Below are 17,867 nucleotides of genomic sequence, written 5' to 3'. Positions count from 1 at the left end.
ATGTTTTGTATCATGTACTAGAAACAAGGCTACCTGAATAACTTCCCCCCCACCACCCCCTCCCTCTGGCCCCAACCTCATCTTGTGATTCTCTCTAAAGCGAGTCATATGGCAGCACTCTTCTCCTTTTATGGGCAAAAAAAAAGGATAAAGGAAGTCGGCAGCCGAGCGGGACTGCAGCGCCACATGAATTAAACAGCTCAGAGCTGTGCTGCTCCTCTCGCATCCCCACCTCAGTGCATTATGGATAGGTACTCTCAGAGATGGACACTGAATCAACTTCCACTTAATTCATATATAATTACATGTCACTGAGTATTTCACACTGAACTCCTCACCACAGCATGTATTAAAAACCAAACGATAGAAGGAATGTAATATATTTGCATTTGCTTATCTACCATCTCCTTCCTTTGTGTGAATGTCCCGTCAATAGCAGGCAAACCTCTTCTTTGGGAAACAGCTGTATAGCATGACGGCAAACAGCAAATAAAATTACAGTACTTTCTGCTGCAAGAATTTCCATGTGTTCCACACTGCCCCAGTGCCTACCACCAACACCCACCTCGGTCCTTTTCACCAGCAGCTCTACAAGTTGGAAATGGGGAAAGTTTAGCCAATGTGGCGCTTTTTTGAGAGAGAGAACTGTGTAAATTTCATTAGCTCAAAGTAGGGAAAGGTAAATGACACACAAAATTCCCTATGTATCAAGAAGAAAAACCTTATTCTTATTTTATCAATTGAAAGAAACGAATCATTGTTTCTGCCTCAATAACTGATACTAGACAATATGAGGACTCACATCCATAAACAGCTACAGTATTGAGAAATTATACAGAAACCCACCTCCTTTCCATCAACAGGTGATGGGATCAAGAACTTGTAAGTACTCCCATCTTCCACCCAAGCACAGGCAGCAGGATCCATCAACCAACAACAGTGTGCACATGGCCACAGGCAGAACATCTGCTGTGGGTCTTGGAACACACCTGTCAGCCTTACAGGTACCACCACTGAGTCAGAGCCACCCTGCTTTCCTCTAGCTTTTTATGCATACTCATTCTGAGTTATATTTGACTATTACAACTTAATTTGACTACTAGAACTTGACTACTTTGTTTGGAAGTGATACTGAAAACAACTGAATTCAATTACATGAGCTAGGCTTGCTGGGTCACAGCCCACACACTTCAAAGCCAAAATGTAGATAAGCATTTCCAGGGTCAGAGGCCCTGTCCTTAAAACTTTTTTTGGGATTTTTCTTTTGGTTTTTTTTTTTAGGAAGGAAGCAGTCTCCCTGGTTATCAGATCATTATCAGGTCAGATCAGATGGCCAAAACAACAGAGTTCAGTAAGGAGTTTAAAATAATCCCATCATTTTTTGAAGTCTAGCACTGCTCTTGCACAAAACATGGAATTTGTTATATATATGTATATATTTCTTATTGTTAAACTATTTACTCCTTAGAAGCTTTCAAGTGTTACTACAATATTTAATCCTCTACTGACAAATGTAATTTCTTTATAAACACTGACTATTTCTTTAAAAAGTAGTATTTAAAATCTGTAGGTGTCCCTTTGCCTTATGAATAAATTAGAAGACACTGAATAACAGCAACCGACAAAGTACAAACACTTTATTACAATTGTGGTGACTCAGACTGTCAGGATTTGGCAGCCCACAGTGTTCCTCAGCAGCAGAACAAAAGGGGATTTTTTTTGGCAGTTTTACTTCTAGTTCAGTAAAGGACAACATGATACTGTCTGGCCTTAATGAATCAAAACCTCTGTAAAACAAAGGCGTAAGTCGTCAGACCCCAATCATTTTCTGTCTCACAGTATAAAACCGGACAAACATATTACCTATACATCTAGGACCTCCTATATGTGTGCTCTGTCCTTGTCTTTCAGGGAAAAATAAAATAAATAAAAGCAGGAAGATTATCTAGCTACATAAATACAGATCAGTTCTACAGGCAACACAGTCCCAAGATCAGGAAATATTTTCTGTTTTCCTGTTGAATACAAGAGACTTTGATAAAAAATTCTAAGTGGATTTTTCAACACTTTCACTAACTAAAAACATAAACCCCAAAGACCTAAGTATTGCACTATAATAACACAATCTCTAATGTATTCAGAGCATAAAACACATTTTGAGGGAGACTCATTTTCCAGCACCCCCCACATCATGATCTCATCTCGAACAGCAAAATCATCCCTGCAGTAATTGGTATTACAGAGCCCTGCTGCAGCACAGCCTTGGAGAGGGAAGCATTCCAGTCAGTCCTACAGGGCTTTTATGCTTTAATAGTAAAAAAAAATAAGGAAAATAGTTACAAAATATCAGAACCCATTTCCTCTGCCACCATCAATTCTTAGGGAGAGGATTACAGACTTATTTCCAGAAGCTTCTAAAGATGCCAACGTCCATCATGAAATCTGTATTTGAAGAAGTCGCCAACTGCCTACAGATGATCCTTGAGCAAAATACTGCAATTACAGAGCAATACAGTACAGACTGTGTGTATGTGGGAGGGACAAAGTACAACTGAGACAAAATTAGACTGTTCCTGGAAATAAAACATAACAAATTTAACAATCTAGCCGTTTCAAATCTAAATAGATCTCAACAACTCTGAGAAATGTTATTGAATTTTCCTCTTGCCATTGCTTCTCTCCCCAGTTTCCACAGTATTATAGCAATCCCCTCTGAAAAATTACGACCAACTGATCACCCATACAAAATAAATATTACTGTATGTCTCCCACAGAGGCTATTTAAATACAATTCAGGAATCAATTTAGTGGAGATAGAATCATAAGAATCAGTTACCAGAGAGAATTTTCCTTCTTCTCCAAAACCAATTCTGCTCTCTAAGTGGCACCATCACTCAGCATTTTGATAACAGCTAAAAAAAACCAGTAATGAAGTTTTGCCCCACAGGTCTATACCATTATTAACATGTACAAGAGAAACCAGAAGATGAACTTTCTCCCCTCTTCCCAGAAAGCCATTAACTCAAACTAACCTTCTGGATTTTATCTGGGGCAGCTGCAAAATGAAAATTATAATGATCAAACTAGGTATTAAATACACTTACAATAAAGAAAATAAAACAGAAAGCAGGTTTGCTCTGAAATATCTTTGAAAAACATAAGAACAACCTTTTTCTCCCATTTCTCAGAATGACCACATACAGCTTAGGCAACAATAGTCTTAGGACACTACTGGGTTCAGTTCAGTTGCAGAGGAAAATAATACTGCGCTGTTTTGAAACATCCCAGTAGGTGCTCTGGGACATGGGTCTATGCAGGACATGGGTCTTCTGGCCTCCTTGCTCTGCTAACCAAGTATAGATGCAACAGTTGTTGCAAAGCATCTCATGCAGGACAAAACATTTACACTGGACAACTGAATCAAACCAGACTCAAACTGCACCCTAAAACCAAAAGAAAGACTTCCTCCAGAAGTCCTCAGTCTTGCCAAAGGCTGGCCTTCATCCCTTCAAAATCTACACTCTTCCTAGATTTACTTATCCATATAAGTCTAGAAACCCAAATTGGACTCACAGGAGAATTCTGAACATGGCTGGAACAAATGTGGGTAAAGAAGGGAAAGTAAGACAACTGGGATAGCAAGCAGGAAGCCACCTAACCTAATAGGTAAAAAAGTTGTGAAGGCTGTACCTTAAACTGATGTCACCTATTCCCGGAAGCTCAATAGGTACCTATGTTATTAAAAAGGGTTGTAAAACCCTCAGGCCTCTCTAGAAGCAAGATACATTCCTTTCACAAGCTCCTGAGGAAAGGAGTCATGCAATTTTGAAGTTTTGGATGAGAGGGCAGGATCATGCGCTCAAGCACCACGGGGCCATTTAAAAGCATCAGGAAAGCAACCACAGAGGAAGTAGAAGTGGGTGGTAGGCTCCTTTCAGGTTGAGAGACTGCCTCCCAACCACATCTCTGCACACCAGGGTAGAGCCCTAAACCACAGGCTATTGTCTGTCCTAAGACTATTCCTGCAGAAGTTATGAAATGGAAAAATATTTACTGGATAAAAGAATGAAACACCTATAGAAACCAGATTTCCGTCCCCTGAATGCCTTAATCACCGGGCAGGAGTTTAGGCCTCTGGCCTAATTACTGTTTTGTTTTGTTTTTTTCCCAAAGGTTGCAGGTGAAATAAAGGACAGCTTATGACACTCTGCTTGTTTCAGTCTCTTGGGAAGAGGGTGATGTGAACTCAAGGTACTTAAAGCTGAAAAGGACAGAGAATGAAGTGTCGCACTTAACGAATATGGGATGCAACTAATGCACCATAAAAAATGAAGAGGAGAGAGACTAACATAATTACAAATGCTTTTACTCAAGTTTGAGTAAATAGCTTACACTTATTTCTTAGCAAAACAAGCTTTTCTAATCCTGAGGGAGCATTCCCATCTCTGGATGCCAAAGGCAGTGAGGCAGGAGAGAGATTCCACTCTCCAGAACAGTCTCAGTGGTTAACAGCTATGGATGGATGCAGAACAGAAGCCCTCGTGCATCTCCTTTTCTTCACAGTAAAAAATGTAGAAAAATGTGCTTTCAGACATGGGTTTTAGGACCATCAACCTCAGCTTTGAGTCATCTAGTTGTAAAATAGGCCACTCAAATAATTTATGAACTCAGGCAGTAATACAGCAGAGAGAAGAGTTTTCCCCCCCACCCACAAATCCCATAAATTATATATAAGAAAGCTTCTAACAACTGTTTAATCTTTAAGTTAAACCTATGTGTATCAGAGAGATACAGGACAGTACAGAATTACTTTTCTCTAAAATGTCAGTTTAAGTCTACACATTCCCTTAAAAACACCCCATCACTTCCACAGTGTTTTTATATTGTGTGAACTTGCACTCTGTCGTACCAAGCTCATCACAGACAAATGGGATCAAACTCAAGATTTCAGTATGTTCCATGCCATATTCTAGACACGACAGCTCCCATGCTGAATGGATGCTATGGATGCTCTTCATCAGGCCTCAGGAACACGGGTTCATTAATCACATTTATTAACCCAAGACTTGAACCAAACCAGATTAGCATTTATGATAGGCACACTTAACACCACAAGCTGCGCAGCTACTGCAACCTTCAAAATTTAATGTTTCACACATTATAAACATCACAAATTCCTTAGACAGATTTACTCAAAGATAAGACTTATGCATTAGCTTCACCTTTTGCACTACTGGTCATCCAAACCATGTTGTTAAAATCTGTCAACCTGTCTACAAAAAGCACTACCGAAGTACTGTCATGGACAGGAAAAAAAAGGAATATGCACAAAGAAGTCCCTCAGAGCACTAGTTTTCTAGTCTATTGACAAGTCCATAAATTAGACAAGAGTATTTCAGTTGTTAGCATGCCAAGGTAACCATTCTTGAGTTAAGGTAAGACTGAGTGATGTTTAACTAAATCTCATGGTTGCTATCTTCATGCTGGCATAATTTCTAAACATTTTAAACCCACAATACTAAATAAAAATCTTTCAAGCACTTGTGTGTCAGTGCTGCAGGGTCACACCAGTCCTGAAAGGTTCTTGTCCTATACCTATTACTGTTGTTTTTTCTGTAGGATCAACTACTGCTACCAGTCTAAATCAAGAACGTATATTGAGCAGTATATACAGATAGAAAATAAGGCACGTTTTTCATTTTAATTGGAATCAGGAATTGGAATTTTGTCTAAGTAGAAGAATGGTAAATTCCTGGTACTTCATAACAATTAGAACCTGTACAGCTCAAATCATTCAGATTGCTCTCATCATCATTCACACAAGTGCAGAGCAGCTTCTATTACAATTTTAATTTAAACAACAAAATTCAAATTTATGACTGCCTTTCTTTGCAGCTCTCAAACTGCCCCATATATTAAATATTTTAATTCATGCCTCTCAAACTGTTTTCTCTGATTTAGTGTTACTGTTTTGCATTCCTAGATAACATGAGTAGAAAGCACTGCTAAAAGAATGATTGATAATATTGAAATGGATCCAAATACATACTGAATTCAGTAACAGAGGAAACACTAAGATGTTTGGCTGCTTCAAATTAACATACATTGTTAGCATCAATTCACCCCTATCCACTGACATTATAGGTCCCAATAAAATACCCTGTTTGTCTCCAGGGACTTTAACAGGAGACTTAATGATGTCTGGATCATATACAGGGTTTGGATATAGAATAGCATTTTTCTGGTTTGCATAAAATGTGAACTGAATGATTAAGTTCATGTGCTACTGCATGTAATATACATCTAGTGCTCAAGCATGCTAGTACTTCCACAAAAAATATTTTACAGTTTCTCCAAAACCACCAATTAGAATGGCATTTGGAAGCAGATAAAAATATGCTAAAGAGATCTTACTTATTCTATCTGTACACCTACAAAATATTATTTCTGTCAAAGTTCAGGAATGGTTATTCATCTAAATAACATATAGCATTTAAGCTCATTTTGTATATCACACAATGTGGAAATCTGCAACATACTGCACATGCAAATCCTCAATGCCTTTGTAAGGCTGCCATACTGCTGAGGACAAGATATTTCAGCCTGACAAAACAGCGTCAAAAGTGATGTCATGAGGACAAGCTGAGCACACGAACAATGAATTATCTTCGCAGCACTGTAAAATTCACTAATAGACCCACTGTCATGGCAAAATGACATCTGACGACAGTAATTATGCAATAGTATCCAAGATGATCACCATTTTTCCTTTCTGACTTAATCAAGGGGGTTTTACTCTAATTACTGGTATACACTGTCTTTTCAATCACTTGTGGTTTGTTTATTTTCAGTTTATAATAAAGAGCAGAAGTTCTGGGGGGAAAAAACAAAGCATCACTGCAAAAGCAGCATAGGAGGGTACTGAAGAAGTACAGAACAGAATACAGGAAAATACTGCACAGTCTTTGAGAAACCATGTAAGTAACTCAGAAAGCCTTGTTTATACTTGCCACAGTTCACGTTAAGTGAAACTTTAAAGACCAGCAGTCAAACTATAATACAGCAGTTTAAGTTGAAGAATAAAATTCTTAGAATTTTATTCTTGGTTGTTACTCTATGCTCTTTATAAAATTAAGTCAAACCTATCATGATGTTCCCATAAACTGTAATTTATTTTCATTGAAACATTTTTTTAAAGTCTAACAAAGGAAACAGTAGGACTTTATAATTAGTTTTTAATTTTGGCCTGGTGAGATGGGGGATTGGGGGTATTACAGGAGAGCAGAAAAGATTTAAATGAAAGAAATTACAAGGTTTATTTTTAAAATTACTTTAAAAAAGTACACTGCTGATGTAACAGTCTTCCTTACATGTTACAGAAATACGAAAGTTACCATAACAGAGAAAAAGGAAGTGTCTGCTCAGTTCTTCCCTGTGTAACAGGAGTTGGGGTATTTTTGTAGAGCTGTGCTGAGCATGTGAAAATCTTTGCCCACAAGGCAACCTCATGTCACGACAGCATTTCAACCCAAATCTCCCCCCCACCTAAGAGTTCACTGCCAAAGTAATTTTAATTTTTTTTATGGCCTTGCAGATGATCAAAACAGAAGAAAAGCAAAGATATCTCTGTCCCCCTTAACCTACCCTTTCCCCACACACATATAAACTGACTTTAGAACTGGTAACAAAAACAGAGTGTAAAGATGGTCTGTATGGCAGCTAGAGACAGGGAACAGGCTGGAAATCAACTCACATCACCACCCTCGGCAAGTTATTAGCAGCACCACTGAAAGCCTTTTAAGAGCCTCGCTGTGTTGCCAGTGAATTACAGAGCATTCGATTTTACACAGTAGCACAATGTATTACTGAGACCTTAGCAAAACAAACCCCAGATAAAGATAAATAAAACTCAACGGTCTTGGAATCAAATGAGGAGGAAAATAATAATAGGAATAATAGATACAAGCGTGCTATCTGTTCGCTCTAACACCTCCCAACATGGACAGCGATTTAAACGAGATGAATGCAGCATTACAGAGCCTGTCTTTTATCTCCTATCTAAGTACATCCCGCTGAAAACACCACGCTTATGGCACCCTGCATCCAGCAATCACCAACAGCTGGAATAGAAAGTTTTCGGTATAATCAAAGTTTGAAGCTTAATCTCCCTTTGACCCCCCCGCAGCACTCAGTCCAGCCAGGCACAGCGACGCGCTGTCTGACGGACACCCCGGGCCAGCGCGGAGCTCCCCGGGCCCTGCCGCGGGCACAGCCGGCTTCGCACCGGCGCTGCTCGTCCCTGCGGCCGCGGCGGCTTCGGCATCCGCCGGCCGGCAGCGACAACTCGGAGACTTCCACCAGGGAGGACCCGGTGGCCGGGAAAGCGTCTCCTCGGCTCGGCGAGGTCAATCGGGAACCTCCGCTTGGGCTCGCACCGCACCCGATGCCTCTCCAAGCGGGGCTGTGGGCGAAGCCAGCCCCCGGCGCTCACCGCCCCGGGGCCGCTGGCAGCGCTCCGGGGCCGGCGCTTCCCAGGCAACAGTTGGCCGTGCCCCTCCGGGTTCCTCCCGCCACCGCCCGCAGCCCCCGCGGTGCGAGGGGCAGGGGCGCCACGGGGAGGGTGCCTCGGGGCCGGGGAGCGGGCACAAAGGCGGCTGAGGAGGCTCAGAGGGCGAGGGGAGCGGGGAGACTCCGCGGCTGCAGCGCGCCATCCCCGCCTCGGCGCGATGCGGGGGCGCCGAGAGAAGGAGCAGCAGAGGCAGCTCAGCCCCCACCCCGCGCAGCCCCGGGCCCCTCCGTGCCTCCCCGCTCTTACCTGGGCCGCCCGTCGCTGCTGGCCGCCGCAGGTACCCTCGTCCATCCCCCGCCGCTGCCTCCGAATCAGCCGCCGGCGCTGCGGCGCGGCCCAGCCCGCCCGGCCCAGCGCGACGCTGGCAGACCCGCCCCGCCCCGCGGTGGCTGCGTGCGGCTCCCGCCGGCGGCCGCCCCGGGCGCGGCTCCCCCGGACCCGCCTCCCGCCGCCGTGGGCGAGGCGCCCTCCGATGGGGATGGGGATGGGGATGGGGATAGGGATGGGTCTCCGCAGACCGTACGGGGGGGACCCCCTGGCTCCCCAGCCGGCGGTCGGGACGCTGGGCTGTCCGCGCAGCGGAATCAGGGCAGGGGCGCGTGTGACTGTCACCCGCGCTGCGCCCCGCCCGGGGACATCGGCGCTGACCCAAACCCTCCCCGTTTCGCAGGGACCCCATCCCACTCTCTCCGGTGGCCTCTGTTGTGGGGTGGGGGGGAAGTGGGACGGGATGGTTTCTGTGTGATTCTGTGACTCTGAACCCTGGAGTTTGGAACTTCACATACATTTTTTTGTGTTTCTGGTTTTGCAGAAGGCAGCGCTTCCTCAAGACGTCAAAACCAGATCTGAGCGCATTCACAGCTCGTGAAAATACTTTGTACTTCCTCTTGCTGTGCTGAGGGTTAAATGAGGTTAAAGTCGCCAGAATGGCTGTGCAGCACTTGGTTTCCCCCTTCCCCAAAAGCCAGTCTGTGCGTCATTTAGCGCGAGAAAGCAAGAAAAGGAAAACAAAACAAAAAGTGACAATATTAGAAGTTCAGTGCAGAAATACCTGCTCAATTGTTCAAAGGGCTTTGCTTGCTGAGCTCTTTAAATGTGAGAAGCTGTGATGCTGACCACAAAGCCATCACAGCTCCATGCCAGCTGAGAGTTCACACACAGCTGCGTTCTGCCTCGGGCAAATGTGTCGAGGAGAGCTGTGTGCTCAGAGAGGTGTGATTCTCATGAATAAGGCAAGTTTTGGAGCGCTGCGAAGTGGAGTGGTTTGGTGGAGCTGTGAACATGTAGGGCCTGCTGCTGCCTTGACCCTCTGGTCTGTCACGCCCTCTGAGCAAGCAGCAAAGCAGCATCACTTCCATGATTTAACTTCTTCCCTTTACCCAGGCTTGATCCAGATGTCCTTGAATCATTCTTTTTTTGGTCTGAAAATTCCAAATTATCTAGTTAGAAAATAATTCAAGTGACATACTTAGCCTATTAAAAGGCTGTGTCTCTATTCCTGTAGCACATTTAGTATAGTTACCCTTACAGCACCCAGCTTAGTAGAACACTGAGCTGCTGGCTTGCATTTTTTACCCACAAGTCTCAAAGTACCTTTTAAAAGAAGTAAATAGCGTTGCTCCACTTTCAAGCGGGAAGAACAGTCACGTGGAAAACTTGAACCAGGAGAAAGAACTGAACCTCAGATTCCCAGCTAGCAACGTAATGTCCCCTTTTAATTATTTTTCTGGGGCATGCATTCTGACTGCTTTATAATGGTTGTGTCTTAAACTGGATGCTTTTACAAAAGAAGAGGCAGCTGTCACCTATCTTTTGGAAGTATCCTAACTCTATGACTGCATGCTATATATGCTCTCAAGTTGTCTGCATTGAATACATCAAGGACTTAGCCAGAAGAATATTTTTATTCTGCATACAGGTAATAGTTAGGAGTAGAAAAATCCAGCTTTTAAATCCTGCCAAAATAAAGGGACTGCTAGATATTGATGAAATGAACTGTAGAACATCTACATGTAGTGTCACATACTACCATAAGACTGAAGTTGATCAGCCTGTAGGGGAAATGGCAGGCGAGTGATAGATTTCAGATTCTCAGCTTTGGACAATGACGTTAGAGACCAGGAAACAATTATTTAACTGCCTACTGGCGTGGTAGCCACAACTGTCTGTGTGAAACTATTATCTTAGTGCTTGTGTGAGACAAAATCTGTTTGCAGCACATTGGGTAGGGATCAGATTCCTCAGTAATGGAATTTCTTATCACATAGACTCTGAGTAATCTCACATATCAGCCAGTTTTTCTTTGAAAAGATTCAGGGTACCCAAGATTTTCTGTCTTATCTCTGCCAGCCCCATACCAATACCTCAAGCACCCTAAACTTTCTCAGGTTAAAGGATATGCTTGCATTTACACTGGCGAATTGTGCCTCTAAATTTGGGTATACAGACACCTCTATTTCTTAGACATTATTTAGGTGTCTAATCTCCCATTACAGGCAGTACTAAAGTCCAGGTCTGGTGCTTTCATGAAGTAGTTTCGCACATCACAAGAAGCAGGTAGGCATCTAAAACCAGTTCTCTGGTGAGCAATGCAATGGGCCAGCCAGTAACAGTCTAGTTATCACAGCTTAAAGCTACCCCAGTCCTGATCCATGGGTGGGATGAGCACAAACATCCAGAGATTTCAAAGTTACCCTTGGGTATCTTGCCTTATTTTCTACCGATCTTCCAGAAGAACCTGTAGGTCCTGTGGCCTGTAGATGTAGGTCAGAATGCCCATTGCTACCAAAGTGAATCTGTCATCACTGCAGTTGAAATTTAAGTCACTTAGCTAAAGACACCTGCTGACAGACATCCAAAACTTAGAAGTCTGAATCTCACACTGAATCCCATCCAAACTGATTTGCAGTCTGAAATCTGAGGGGGTGTTTACACATTTTATTTCATGGTTACAACAATGTATACAGCCATTTGCCATGGCTCAACTGGGACATGGGAGCATAGCAGCAATCTCTGGATTTTTTTAGGTGCTGGTCTTATAATATCTTCTGAAATTTGAATGGTGACATAGATTCATTTTTTTAAAACAGAAATGATTCATAAAAGTCTGCAATACTGGTAAATACTTGCATTTTTATCTACCTGGAACAGTGTTGTTTAGTCTTTTGTAGAGCATGGTGCCTTGCAAGTCCTGAAACTCATTGCTTTATGCAGAAGTGCATTCAAAATCACCTGGATGCCACCAGCAGTTGCCGAACAGATGGGCAAATGACTTTTCAGCTTTTGATGTTTAACTTGCTAAGCAGAACTAATGTATTTATCTAGCACTTTTCTCCAGTATTACATGTGGGAGTTTGTTTGTAGAATAAAGGGAAATCTTCCTTAATGCTCATTTTAGCTCTGTGCAGACTGAAAGGAAACAGGTTATTACAAAGAGCATTTTGAGGAAAAGAAAGGTTTAGAGATCTGTTCAGAAATTACCAAATTCAAAGCAGAGGGTCTTTAATTTCAGTGCCCATTCCATCAGCCCCTTAATCATTTCCTCAGTCTGGAAGCCCTTTATTTTTGTGGTTAACAGAGAAAAAAAAGGATAATTATATATTCTATGAAGTAAATTATATGAATATTCAATACAGTCCTGTCATCACTTGTATAATTCATAGTACCGCTGATATTGTTTGCAATGGCAACTTGTGAAGAGGAACCTCAGTGCTATTTTATAATTTAGGGACATAATCTTCTTTTTCAGTTATGTGCCTGAAAATTAGGAATGAAGCCAGTAGCTTCCAAGACACAACAAATCAAAAGAGGAGAGGAGGGAGTTAATCTATAATTTTACAACTCTGAATTGTGTCTGAAGTTGTTTCCTATGAAAGAACAGTGCTGCTGTGGCTTTGTCAGTATTTTTCTCTCCTAGCAAAGAACCAACCATTTGTAAGGTTGGTTCTTTGTAAACTTCCTCGTTTCAATTGTCTCAGCTATCTTCAGCATGAAGAGGTTTTTTTTTTTTTTTTTCTCAGAGCACATTTTTTTTTCTCAGAGCACACTGAGCCTTGACTGTAATAACCCCCAGTTTCTCTCTTGTATCAACTGGCACGTGACATTGGCAAAGGCATGGGCAGCCAGCCCTTTTCTGACAAGGGACCAGCCATGGCAGGTTACAGCAGCTACACCACTCACCAAAAAACACTGGAGTCTCATCTGAATATAGCTGGAAGTCTGATCCCTGTTTATCTACCTGTTTGGAAGTCAATATATAAGATATATAATCCCCTTTTAAAGACATGTAACAACTTGAATAGCAAACAATAAAAATGTAATTATTTTATGCATTAAGTATCTTCATTAGACATTCAATGCAAATTAAATAAATTTACTCAGAAAAGTTATATAGTTTAACTTCTGGCACATGCTTTTAAAAGTATTGATATGCATGTGTACAGCTTAAAAATGGAGATTTATAAAATATAATCCTTCAAATAAAAATAAATTATATTTTTGTCATTTTTAGCAACTCAGAATAATATACATTAAATAAGAGTTTGTCAGTGTCATTGTATAGAAATGTGGTTAGATCCTAGGACATTTTTTTTGTTATTGTCAACTATAACTACTTTACCCACATATTACGCATGGACAAAGCATTACAATAGTGTTTCTGTACACTGATAGATGCTTGTTATTAAGGCTGTAGCACTGAAAATCATAAAAACAATTAACAAGAAACTTACCATTTAAATTCAAAAGTTTATAAAGAAGGAAGCATGAAATATTCACTTTGAATGCTGTTTCCACTGTAAAACCTCAGGGTATTTTAGTTGAATTACATTGTACAACCATTAATTCAGACTTGCTTCAAGTAAAATTCCTTTTGCCAAACAAATATTAATAATTTCAATAGCTCACTGGATATGTAATGTTTCATTTATCACTATTAGTGTTAATAAGAAAATGTCTAAGCTCCAAACTACTTTAAGCTGGTCGGCACAAACCCATTTTCATTTGCATCGAGCAAGATGTATCCTGGCAACCGTATATTTTTGGATTCGTAACAATTTATTCTATTCATTTTATGCAAATGAGGTAACCAATACTGCAGGAATCACGAGAATACAAGATGGATAACTTCCATCGTTCAGAGCTATAGATAGATGATTAGGAATTTATGTGAGTTAGTTTTTAAAAAAGTAATCTGTTAGACATTTCCTTCAGTGTATTTATCTAGCTTAAATGTGTATCTGGCATGATTCACATACTTTTTGACTCAAACATGGAAAGCAAGCAGCAGCCCCACCTGAGTCCCATATTGTCATGATTATCCCAAACTACAGCCTGCTTCTTCTCTGTTATTTTCTGTGTTGAAAATCCTGTATTTTTCACCAAGCTCTGATATAACTTATAGAGACAAGCTGAGGAGCAAAGGCTTTCAACATTCCCACACCTAGGAATGCTGACTTAAAAGCTTGAGAAGCTAACACAGCATCTTCAGCAACATGAAGTTGAAGTGCTCTATATATGTGTTATATCATGTGTGAATGTCATTGAAAGGACATTTTTCAGAGAGCAGCTTCTGGTTTTGGTGGTTATGTATCAGTTATTTTTTTACATTTGGTATAGAAGGCGATTTACAGAAACCTGTGTATCTTTGGTATATTACAGTATTACAAAACAAACTTCTAAAAGTTTTGGTAAGATCTATGGAGTTCATTAGGGACAAAGTTTGTTTATAGAAATGTACTATGTATAATACTCTATAAATGCAGAACTATTTATAAAAGTTTATTATTCTTTCCTGGTTTTTTTATTAGTCTTCCTCAAGGGCTCTCAGCCTGGATCAAAATCACAGAGACTAAATACTTTGAACAGCCAGGCCTATGTGGTTCCTTTCAAAGCAACAACCATAAATGAAGCTTTTTCTAGCAACATGGCTGGTAAGCTGAACCACAACTCTACAGCAACTCCTTAGTGAACATGATAGCTATAGTTGTTCTACTCCTAAAATTATTTTCCTCAGCTGACCAGTGGGACTCAGTTATACCCAGAACAAATTCAAATTAGACAGCTGAAATGATCCTCAGTCACTTTTCCTGTGCTTATGTCAGAGTTAAATGTACATATAGCAAGAGAACTGTTTCTGAAGCAACTCCTGAGCCACTGGACTCTTGGTGGCCTAGGACCCTTCTTTCAATTTACGTTCATATAGCTACTGACCAACACAATATTCATAATATGCCTCATGAAATAAGCAGTAGAGCTTTTCTTAAGTGCAGCAGGCTCTTTCAAGGAGAGGAGGACAGAGCTGATGGAAATGGAAATTTCAGCCATCTAATTTTGTCCCATTTCTACATGGCAGTCACCAAACTTCAATTGAGCTGAAGTCTTTGTAGGTAATTTAAAAGGCCAGGACTCCAATTTGAAGATGTATGAAGTGATGAGCAGTTGTTATAGGAAATTACACAAGTGTTTTGAAGTGACAGTTGGGTTGCTAAATTAGTCTTTTGTAATAGGAAAAGCCAGGCTTTGAATTTCCCATATTATATCAGTGTGGATCCAACTTTTTCAAAATTCATATACATGAATGCCCACTGTTTATAAACCAATTCCCCAAGCCTCTGCTTTTCAGCCAGAAAGAAGGGTAGGTGCTCAACTGGACTATGGGAAATGTACATGAAAATCTTGATTCTGATATTTCCTAATTCCTAAAATCTTAACTTTGCAGTTTTAAATACTGGTTTTAGTGAATGCTTTATGTATTCAGCATCATTGTTTAAAGATACATCAGACCAAATGTGACCTAATAGCCTGTCTTGCATTAACTATTTGGAAAGGATTTGCAGGATGCAGACCCTCCTTTGCAGGAGCATTAAGGTGTGAATAGATGCCATCTTCTCAGTTCCATTGTATTGGTACCACCATGTCACCACTCACAGCTTGCCTTGTTTGTTGTCCCCAAAGATTTCTGGGGGTGATTTGCTATTGTACTCAAAATAAGACAGGTCAGATGAAACAGTTTCAGTAGCAGTCCTTTCCTGGGTTTGACTGAACCATTTTGACTGAACCATATTAAGATGTGCTCACCTTGTCAGCTCTAGAAGAAGATATGAGTAAATGTGACAGCCTCCAGCACAGCGTGGAGAGAGATGGGCTGATTGTTCCTGGAGTGGACATCTGCTTAGTGCCCAGCAAACTCAAGGAACTTAAAAAACTGAGTTCTCCTACAATTATTTTGCTCTTCTCCTATAGCAAATAACTTAAAGCACATGCTATAGCTTTTATCAAAGTCACTTGGATTTGTCTGTTCTTTGCTGTATCAGGATGTATAAAAAACACTTGGTGTAAATCTAGTGAGTTTTTTTCTGCAGGGCCCTTTTTCCTCTTCATCCATGTTTCCCAAAATGCAGAACATCTATACTACATGCAAGCCAGTAAGAGACTGACCTCTCACTTTTTTCTATTTTTTATTTGTCCGAGAACAAGGAAGTTTAAAACTGTATTACGTGTCATTTGACAAAAAATCATTACATTCCTATAATTATTTTTTTCACCTAAAATCCGAAGCATCAGGAATGCCACCTCTTTAAAAAGGAGTGAAAAAATTCAAAGAAAATATAAGTGTCTCAGTGCTGTTAGATTCCATTTGAGATGGTGCCAACATGAAAACAATTTAAGCCCTTTACAATTAGGACTTTCCAAGCCTAGACTATCATTAGTCTAGCATGTTATATAAACAGCACAGCAATAGAAGTGTTAGGAACATTGAGATAATGCTTTCCTCACTTCCAAAAAGTGCATTATTGTTTTTTCTGTCTTATTAGAATTAGAATGATTAACGCTCATATACTATCCTTTGGCTAGATGATGTTAAAAAAAAAGTAAATATCCTTATTCTTAGTAAAGTATTTTGGCCTTTTCTGGCATCTGAACTAGAAAAGCTGAACATGCTCTTCTGTGTTCTCTAAATAACCTTACATCTTTTCTTACAAGCACTGAGTCTATATGTAAATGAAATAAAATCTCACTAAACTGAAAGGTAAATGCAGCAGTAATTATGTAAAGTCAATAGTCAGCAGCCAAACAGGTGTTTATAATGAACATAGTGAATTCTGAGTCAATTATAAGGATAAATGGAAGTTTCATTTATATGTGTGGAAACAGACCTGTGTCCACAAAAAATTGAAAAATCTTAAGCTCACAGGATCATAAAATAATTCCTGTTGGAAGGGACCTCAGGGAGCTTCTAGTCCAACATCCTGTTCCAAGTAGGGTCAACTCAGATCATGTTGCTCTGGTGTTTATCTAGTTGGATCTTGAAAACCCTCAAGGAAGTAAAGTGCACAGCCCCTGTGTGAAAGCTGTTCTGCTTGTGACTGTCCTCATGCTGAGGACACTTACAACCAGTCAGAACTTCTGTTTTAGCATACATGTGTTGAAACTCCTCCACCTGCCACACACCACTCAGGAGAGCCTGTCCCTCTCTTAGAATCAATCACAGAGTGGTTTGGGTTGGAAGGGACCTTAAAAATCATCTAATTCCACAAGGCCATGTTGCTCAGGACTCCATATAACTTGGCCTTGAAAAATTTCAGGGATGCAGAAGGAATGGGTCTTCTTGATAATATTTTCAAGGGCCTTAGAGAGCTGCTATTAGTTCCTAGTAGTAGAGATAAGCAATAGATGGTAAATGTTTGTCTCAATTTTCCCATGAAATGCTATGATTAAGAAATAAATATCTTACGCCATCTCACTTTCTTCTGTTTACCCAATAACCTCACCTTTCCTATCTCGTTCTCCTCCCCGTTTTATCTTTGAAGATCCATTCATCCCAAAACCCACAAAGCAGGAATGGGTCTTCTTGATAATATTTTCAAGGGCTTTAGAGAGCTGCTATTAGTTCCTAGTAGTAGAGATAAGCAATAGATGGTAAATGTTTGTCTCAATTTTCCCATGAAATGCTATGATTAAGAAATAAATATCTTACGCCATCTCACTTTCTTCTGTTTACCCAATAACCTCACCTTTCCTATCTCGTTCTCCTCCCCGTTTTATCTTTGAAGATCCATTCATCCCAAAACCATCATCTTCATCCCAAAATCCCAAAACCATCATCTTCCATGATGCTGTTGTCTTGAGCTTTCATTCTAGGGAGAGGAGCTTCTCACCACTGGTGACAAGAACTCAGAGGGTCTCATTGCATTGGCAATGTTTCTTGCAGTGCTCCTAGTTATACATCCTGCAGTTCTACCTTGCAGAGTGATTTCAGCTCGTCACTTCATTGCAAAATAAAGTGTTTCAGACAACA

The 17,867-nt window shown here is 40.7% G+C and overlaps 1 protein-coding gene across 7 annotated transcripts in view; it reads right to left on the bottom strand.

The window, feature by feature from the left end:
• CYRIA (CYFIP related Rac1 interactor A) overlaps positions 1-8,940 on the bottom strand; it is a 55,964-nt gene extending 47,024 nt beyond the window's left edge. For all 7 annotated transcript variants that reach the window (XR_005953896.1, XM_041421246.1, XM_041421255.1 and 4 more), the window contains exon 1: positions 8,816-8,940. The gene's annotated coding sequence lies outside the window, so the exon portion shown is untranslated. The remainder of the gene's footprint in view (positions 1-8,815) is intronic.
• Between the last annotated feature and the right edge of the window lie 8,927 nt (positions 8,941-17,867).

The sequence above is a fragment of the Onychostruthus taczanowskii genome, unplaced genomic scaffold (assembly GCF_017590055.1).
Source record: "Onychostruthus taczanowskii isolate IOZ18803 unplaced genomic scaffold, ASM1759005v1 scaffold11, whole genome shotgun sequence".
Lineage (NCBI taxonomy): Eukaryota > Metazoa > Chordata > Aves > Passeriformes > Passeridae > Onychostruthus > Onychostruthus taczanowskii.
The sequence above is the reverse complement of the archived record's forward strand: the minus strand, read 5'-3'. Positions and strand labels throughout refer to the sequence as shown.